The following is a 9,710-nucleotide window of genomic DNA, read 5'->3' as shown; positions in this document are numbered from 1 at the left end:
ATTACATCTATAACTGTTGTAGGTGTGATTTCGGTAAAATGAAACATACAAGTATGTTGACTAGGAGGAGTTTTAGGTGATATGAGGTTTTTAGAGCTTTGAGGTTTTTGTAAGGTTTTGTCTGCTATTTCAGAAAAGAAGGTGTTGAAGTAGGATGCTAGTTTATCAGGTTGGTTTTCTGGTTTTCCGTTAATATCTATAGTCATCAATTCCATATCTGTTGTCTTCTTATTTTTCCTTTCTGAATTGATAACTTCCCACAGAGCTCGGGACTTGTTATGTGCAGAGTCAATGTATTCTGTAGTAGAATTTTGTCTAAGTTTCCTTAAATGTAAGTCATAATTTTGCTTTCTTTGAATCATGTCAAGTTTGTCTTCTGGTTTTCCCTGAAATCCTAAAACTTGTTTAATGCTTCTAGGTAGCTCTGTTTTAGTCGGTTTGCTAACTGATCGAATATAGTTTTGGGCTTGTGATTTGCTTTTGATCTTGATTTTTTCTTTGGGCATATTTCTTCAAGAGTACCTCTGATTATTCTTTGGAAGTTGTTATAAGAAAAATGTCAATATCAGCACTGCTGTATACAGTAATCCAATCTTCTTGTTGAAGGATTCGCTTTAGGGAGTTTAAGTTGTCCTGAGAGAGTAATTTCTCTTATATATTGAGGGCAGAGTTATCTTGTTTTCTGATATGTAAGTTAAGGTAAGTGTTTGCGCAGTATGGTCAGAGAGTCCTGTTTCAGAAACCGAGAATTGGATTAGCTGGTCATCTATATTAGTAACAAATACAATCTATTGAAGTAGAAGTCATGGCCGTAATTCTAGTTGCAGGTAAGGGGAGTCTTCTTATATTATGGGTCAGTAATTCCTCTTCAAGTCTTCTGGTGTCCGCATGGTCTTCATCCAGTCTATTCAATATTTATGTCCCCCATAACAATTACTGATTTTGATTGTGTTTGCGCATAGTCAAGAATATTAGATATTGATTCTATTGATGACTCTGCTGGACCTCCTGGTGATCTATAAATTCCTAGTGATTATTGTTGTGAAGATAAGTGAAGATTATTTTAGTGAAGATTATTTTAGTGAAGATATCTCCTAGTGAAGATATAATAACTGAAATTTGTAATAAAATATTACTAATTTTAAAAATGTAAAAACTGTTGATTAGCAGCAGCAGAAACAAAACCAGGAAAATTGGGAAAAATATGGTCAAAAATTTTAAGAAACCTTTACCAGAACAAATTTTATATTTTTTAACGTAATGTTAGTTATGCAAATACAAAACAATTTTATTTCAATGAATGAGATGGATGGGCTTGAATTGATATACTCAAACTTGCAATGTCTGGTGAAATGGTGCTCAGTTTTAAACGCACAGTCATTCTCAGCAGGGGCCACCAGTCTATTTCTGTACTTGTTTTTCAGATATATATTAAGGTTGAGAATCCAGCTTCACAAAAGTATAAAGTTGTGAATGGTAGCAAAAATTTCATTGCTCTAACTGCAATCTGACTGTAGTCTTGACATCTTTGAATCCAAAAGTCATATATATATATATATATATATATATATATATATATATATATATATATATATATATATATATAAAACAATAAACTATACATCTGTAAACAGTGAAATTTTAAATATGTTATAACAGAAGTGTTTAAGGTTTATGATTCTTATATAAAAAAGACTATTCTTAGGTAAAGAGTTGCTGTTACCATAACAATAAAAAAAGCAAAATATATTTTTAAAAGTCACTTTGAAAACTGTTGTGAAGATATAATAACTGAAATTTGTAATAAAATATTACTAATTTTATAAATGTAAAAACTGTTGATTAGCAGCAGCAGAAACAAAACCAGGAAAATTGGGAAAACATGGTCAAACATTTTAAGAAACCTTTACCAGAACAAATTTTATATTTTTTAACGTAATGTCAGTTATGCAAATACAAAACAATTTTATTTCAATGAATGAGATGGATGGGCTTGAATTGATATACTCAAACTTGCAATGTCTGGTGAAATGGTGCTCAGTTTTAAACGCACCAGCTTCACAAAAGTATAAAGTTGTGAATGGTAGCAAAAATTTCATTGCTCTAACTGCAATCTGACTGTAGTCTTGACATCTTTGAATCCAAAAGTCAATGAGATTAGTTCAGTTAAAAATTTCTTTCAGATCTGAATCATAGTTTAATTCGAACAATTGCCCTTTTTCAGGTATATATTCATTTAACTCTTTACAATGTTCACTGATGTCACGTAATAGTGTGTTACTAAGTAAGAGTTCATTTTCTTGTACAAAGATTTCAGGTGAAGGGAACAGTGAAACCTTTCCTTACTTAGCTTCACCATCTGCAAAACTGATTCTTTTCTCAAAGCATTAATCTTGTTACATACTTGAAATGGAGTATTGTATGTTCCTTAAAGGGTCTTATTAACGTCATTGAGCTTAGAGAAAATAATATATAAGTCCACTGTCTTTGCAACGGCTCCACTTTGTGCTCCTGTCATAACTCGTGCTCCATACGTGCATATTCCTACCCACACATTTTCTCCAATAAATTTCATTTGTTTTGTATGAAGCAGGTTAATTTTTCAAATATATCTTCCCCAGTTGTTTGAGCTAGTAAAGGCTCACAGAATAGTATGCCCTCACCAACTCTACTTTCATCTTCATATCTAATGTAACATAAAAGCTGAGACATGTTTGTTACAACTGTAGTTATGTCTATTTGAATTGTAAAGTACTTGCTTTTGTTCACTTTATTCACTAAAGTTTCTTAAATATTTTAACGCCATGTCCGATATTTTTCTTGTAACTGTATTGTCAGATAAGGAAACCACATCAAGCTGTTTCTGTTCCTTTTCTACAATAACTGTTGAATCAATGTCTTTAGCTGCTGGTAAAATTAGTCTCCCCAATAAGTATGGGCAATCCTTGCAATCCTGAGGTTCACCATGAATGAAGCCTCAAAAGCTCATTTGTTATTGAGGTAAAGGAAGTAATAGCTACTTTATTTGCCTTAAGTTCACATACCTTCGTTTGAAAAATTTAAGAGCTTTGCCTTTAAAATGTTCATGTTTGGTGTTGAAGTGTCGCTTTAAGAGAGGTGGTTTAATTGAGTAGTTAGATCATGTTTCAAGACAAATTATACATTGTGGCAAAGGTTCAGTAACATTTCCAGTAAAAGTAAAAACAAACTTTGGATAGTTTTCATCATATTTTCGTTTTGCATGTTTCTTGTTCTTTTCGCACTGGGGAAATTTAGTAGACACGGAGGAAGAGCTGTGTTTTTCGCCATCAGAGATTATGATAGGGTTAGACTTACCTTTGTCATGCGACAATGTTGTTTGCTTTTGAAAACTACTGCTATCTTTACTCGAGGAGTGTTTTAACCACTTATCCATTTCTGTCCCATAATCAATATTAAACACTTTACAATTACCAACAAATCACTGCACTTTATTTAAAAGCTAACCACACCAACAACAACCGGACGTCATTGATGTATTATATGTATTATTTGTAGGTTAAGGTTAATAAAATGGAGCTGACAGTGACAGACTGAACACAACTGCGTGATCCATGTGCACTTAGTTTTTTAATGTTTCCTTCCCTTCACAATAAAATTTTCCTTTTTCGCCACACACCAAAATGGTGTGTCTACACCAGTGCTCTTACCACCAGCCATTATTTGGCGTACCACAGTTTGGGAACCACTGATCTAGATGAAGAGATGTTATGTATAAAAAACTGAATTGGTGATCAAATTTGATTTGGGATGTTATTTCTACTAAATTGTATGTCACAAATTGAGGACCACCTGTGAGTGGGTCAACCATATGGCACAACATCGGACCGTTGTATGTGTTAGCCTAATAGATGTCACATCTCAAGGTATGACCAGTGGAGAATGTCCACCCTTTCAGATTGTATGAGTATAAAACCTGCAGTTTAAATAAACCATGTAGAGCACTGACAGTCCAACTTTTGGATCAGATTAGTTTACAAGTGGACCAGATATTAGTTTCGGCTTGTGCAAAATTGTTTCACTGCCAATTAATTACCTTGTAATGAAAAGAACCTAAAATGAAAATTTGGTTGATGATATTTCTTAAAAATATTCATAACTTCCATTATTTTCATGAGATATTGATAAGTAAAATACACTATTTTATTTAAAATAGAACTTTTATAATGGAACAATAAAATATACATTTTTATTATATATATATATATATATATATAACCATAAAACTATAACCATAGCAACTTTGTAAATATATTTTTAGTTACTACAAACTTTTTCAATAAACTGTCCAATATGAGTATCTCTTACATTTTTCTGAATTGTAGCTTTTCTTATATATATATATATATATATATATATATATATATACACATAAGAAAAGCTACAATTCAGAAAAATGTAAGAGATACTCATATTGGACAGTTTATTGAAAAAGTTTGTAGTAACTAAAAATATATTTACAAAGTTGCTATGGTTATAGTCTTAGTTTACTTGCAAACATGCTTTGTCATGCACATTATTCATGAAAATCTTGATCTTCACTGCATCAGGTGCAAACAGTTGCCTTTTAATTAATAATTATTAAATATTTTTTCCATTTTTTTTCCTGTTATGTGTATAAAACCCAAATGTTTTAGTTTAACATACAATTAACATAATACGGCCTAAAGCTATTATCCAATGTGAATGCAATCAACTGGAAAGACGCTGAATAAAAACATCCAATCAAATTAGATTCCAAATAAATAGTCAATGATAAATAAAACTTCAACTCTTTCAAAAACTATTCCCGTTACCACTTTTTTGGCTGCTAATGCATAACCACTGCCGGCTTTACCACTAGGCAGCCTAAAGCGCTGGGCTGAAATTAAGTTTCGATTACTTATTAACTCAGAGATTATCATAAGATGTCTTTCCATAAAATGACAATAATCGCTAATCTAACAGTCACAAAACAGCCGATAGAATAATCCTGTCTCTTCGTTTCATATTGTAATTTGGCTTTAAAATTTTGTACAAGAAATATTGGATGGTGAAAATTTGATTGTATCATAGCTTAAGTATAAGAGCACTTAACCAAAAATTTAGAGTTGTGGACTCGAACTCCAAGTACAAGACATTTTCATCATCAAATAAATCTCTATGATTTATGTTCGATTCACAAATCTGAGAATATTGAAAGATGACTTTCCATTTGAAAATCAATAATCATTAAAAGGAAACGGTCACAACCTTGAAGCATTAAGGGCATGAGAAAAAGGTGAAAATTAATATTATATTAATTGAAATTGTCGGTCATGAGGTGAATTAAAACAAATCAGCTGGCATTATGTCCAGAGGATGGACAGTTAGTTCCCTTGCCGGCTTTGATGAACTGATTCTAGAATGTTATAATTAATAACTTAAATAAAAATTTATATATAACTGTTATAATAATAATATTAATTAAAAATGCAATAATCTGATCTAACTCCCTACTGAATAAATGAAACTAACGAAAAGCCATGTTGGCAAACCCTAACCCTCGAAAACCTCAGGTTTACTTACTTTATATTCAAATTATGGTATACTTCGCAAAAAGAAAATAAGGTAATATAAAGAATAATTGTATTCCCCCCACACTGCTGCTACAGGTCAGCCAGGAATCGTTGTTGTCTTCCGTGCACGTCCTCGTGAGCATTATACATGACTGTGACCTGCCTCTTGTCTCATCTCCAGACAGATACGACCTTTGGTCATTCGACGTCTACTTAGCTTATGGCACAGTGAAAAGAAAACATTGTGGCTAGTGTCACAACCTTGCCAAGAAATTCAAATATATTGTCAAGTTATGAATTTTAAAAGTTGGAATCTGGTTGAAAACAGCCAAAAACTATACCCTTTTATGTTGCTATCAACATAAAAACTGGGCATTTTTGTTATAGTGAATAATTTGTGCTGTGCATCTAAACGCAGAAATAAGCAAGCTAAATTTTAATGTAACTCACATTATTGTAGCTCTATTAGTTAGTTTGTGGGTAACTTTCAAACTCAGGTCTTTTAAGTTTTTGATCCGAGAATAGTTATTATAATTTATTAAAATATGTAATTCATTGCTGAGAGTAATAGGGTTGTTGTATGTTAGGTTTTTGGTGGATAATCCATCCAATCAAAAGTTACGAAGAAAATGTATTAGTTCTAAGTGCCAAATTAAATTAATTTTTGAGTCATAAGATAAGTAACACATAAATAGAACCTAAAGTCTAATGCAACCCTAATACTGTCATCAAATGAATTATAATGCATTGTGTTTTAATTCAACATTGCGTTGTTCTATGTAGGAAACTTTATTACATTTATTCTTATACAATGATTAGTGTTGGATTTCTTAATACCAAATTGCAACTGTTAAATTAATAGATAGGTCATAAAAATATAGATTGACTGTTTAACCAAAAGCAGTACATAGAAATGGAGATACAAAATTTCAAAATTAAAATTGAAATATATCTTACCATAAGTAAAGTCACACACAACCGTATTACTCTGAAATAGCGATGTCATCTGTATAAATATAAATAGACAAATCTGTTTCAGTTTAAAATTATATTTTAATGAGACTTTAAAAAAAAACAAGATTTTTATTCTATAAGATTTATTTTAAGTTTACCTAATAATCCGTCTTCACAAGTCTATTATATGTATACTTAATCATAACTTAAAGTTCAGATAACACAATGGAGAGAAGCCACACAGAAAACTTGCACTAGGGCCCCAAAATCTGTAAATACGGTACTGGACAAAGTCGGTACTATCCATTTGATATGCAAATTCGGCTCCCTTGGGAAACCTTGTATTGAGCAAAGGAGTATATACACCATGAAGCTGTTTCGACGTTGTTTTGTCTTCTTAGACACAAAAGACAGCAGATTTCAGCAGTCACTGTGTTACAGTGTACTACTCAGTTGAAGATCGAGAACTTTGCTCTCTCTTTGCATACCATCCCAGCCAGTATAGGACACTGAACTCTAAGAATAATACGACCATGTTAAAAATATTACTAACTATTCTCTTAACTTCTACTTTTATAGGTACTTTAAAAATTACCTTGTAACACTTTTCATGACATTTCGTATTAATGAATACTCAAAAACTCATTAAATAAAAGACTATTTATATAAACAGTTTTATTATTCAACTACAATACATTACTAGTTTAGTACAAAATATATATATTTGTTCAGGGTTTAAAATATTTAATCCATTCTTAAACTTTTATAATTGCATTATAATACACTATATTTAAATTAAATATAAAAACATATGTTGGGAGAATATTATTTAAAATATTATTATTTTAAGTATTTGATTCATAATAAAAAAAGTACTAAGAACCTACTTAAATAATATACAAATTCAACAAAATACATATTATGTTGTCATTTCACTAACTACAATCCATGCTGTAGAGAAAACTTAATTTCTTAATTAACTATCTCCAACACAATAAATATGAACTAGATACTATCTCAAGTAAAATGAGATTTTAAAATCCTCCAAAATTAGGTTTTGGCAGTGGTTGTTAGGAAGTAATCAGCCTCTTTTTAATATTATTTGTACTGGAGAGACTTCTTAAAGTTATCATACTAGATTATATACTCAAAATTCATAGAATTTGAAAAAAACATGTTGTATAAATTTTATAATTCGTTATGTTAGAATCCCTTTGAAATTAATGATATAAATTTGTAAGGAATGAATAGAAATAATATGTTCAGGCTACCTACTTAAAATTTATATACAGTACAACCTCGTTTATCAGGATTAATTGGGACCGAAAGTGAGCAAGTCAAAATCTATATAAACCACGAAGATACAGTAAAATACAGTACATTTTAAATAATATGGCATTTATTTGTTACAAATATAATGGTAAAATGAGAACCAATTTATTATTTCGGTTACACAAAATTAATTATAGAGAAAACTAATAAAAAGAAATGTTTACTATTTTGTAAAAACACTCGTCTTTTTTATTTAACCATGATATAGTTCTTCCGGAAAGTTTGATCAAGCCGACTTTTCAAGGCCTCCATATCCACAAAGAAAATGTAGGGTTGTCATTCAAAATAAACCATCAGCCTTCTATGCATCAGACCCTGGCTTTAGAATGAGTTACAACGTATCCTTAGGTTCTTCACTGTCAGAATTGTTTTCTCTCTCTTCTCTGTTACCACTTCAGAACAATCTGCTGATACAATTCATATGTCAGTCATGGTACTGATGGTATTATCAGTCTGAAGCCAATCACGTTATGTTTTTATTATATTGTACACATTATTTTAAACACCAAACATGTGTGTTAATGGGAAAATAAATGACAAAAACAAAAGTGGTTTATTTTTCAAAAATTGGACTCCTTGATTTTGTAAAACTGTTATTGGTAAGACGGAGATCCGGATAAATGAGACCTACATAAACGAGTTTGTCCTGTATAATGAATGAAATAAAATACCCCAAAATGTACTCCATTTAAGTATACAATTATGGAACAAAATGCAAATTAATAGGTGTGCATGTGCAAATTTAAAATAACAGGTTTCTAAATTAATAAGACTAACAGCACTTTAATAAATGTGTGCAAGTAAAAAGGACCACGATGCCTTATGATGTATTGGCACAGTAGGCAGACTTGATAATTCATTACAGGATGTACAGATGCACTACACACATATACTGTGTATAAACAAATGTTCTATAGAAATATTGTTATAGACGGTGACATAAAAAGAGTAATTTAGTGAATTTGAAAACCTTTTTATCAATAAAACAAAACAATTTTTTCTCAATATATTCATATATATATGAAGTAGCCAATTTAATATCAGTGAAATTTTCTTCAAATCTAGTTGACAACTTAAAGGAGGATATGTTATACAACTACTTAATGTACAAAAATTAATATTAAAAGTGAGACATCTATTAAAATAAGCTAACTAATCGCTTGAGTATCCCAGTTCCTTATACATATAATAGACAAATTTAATAATTAATGGCTTTGATATTTTTGTCAACCAAATAAATAGCTCATCTGTAATATATTAACCCTTTGACTAGTAATACCGCAACAAATTCGGTTTTACTTACGAGGGTACTTGCCCTCCACAGCAATCCAGACAGCCGTGTGGGAAGCACTATGGTACTAAACAGTTTTTACAATTATGTTTTGTGATGAATAATCTCTTGCTTGAATACGAATGAAATCTAGCGGAATAAATAAGAAACAGTTTCAAGTAGTTACCGTCTCGCAGTTGTTCTTTTATTTATTTCTAGACCCAATCGACGGTATTCAGGCCATATGGTGGTATTCAATCAGTTGTTCCAAGTAATTAGCTGATTCTATTTCTGTTTGTGTAGTGAATACAGGTTGTAACCTTACTTTTACGTTATGGGTTGCCCTGATTGTAAACGTTTTGTTGTGTTTATAATATTAAGTAAATAAATGTGGCTGTTTGTGTAATTACTAGTTACGTAAAATGGCACGAGAAAGACTTAGACAAATTTGTGGCTAAGATGCTCCCCTGAGACTTACTGCTTGGTATTTTCCTGCCACCATCCCTGCTACAGGTAAGAAGGACAAGCCGAAGAGAGCATGCCACATGTGCATACAGACCAGCATCGGCGAGCAGCAG

This window comes from Homalodisca vitripennis, chromosome 1, assembly GCF_021130785.1.
Source record: "Homalodisca vitripennis isolate AUS2020 chromosome 1, UT_GWSS_2.1, whole genome shotgun sequence".
NCBI classification, from domain to species: domain Eukaryota; kingdom Metazoa; phylum Arthropoda; class Insecta; order Hemiptera; family Cicadellidae; genus Homalodisca; species Homalodisca vitripennis.
Note: the sequence above shows the minus strand (reverse complement) of the source record.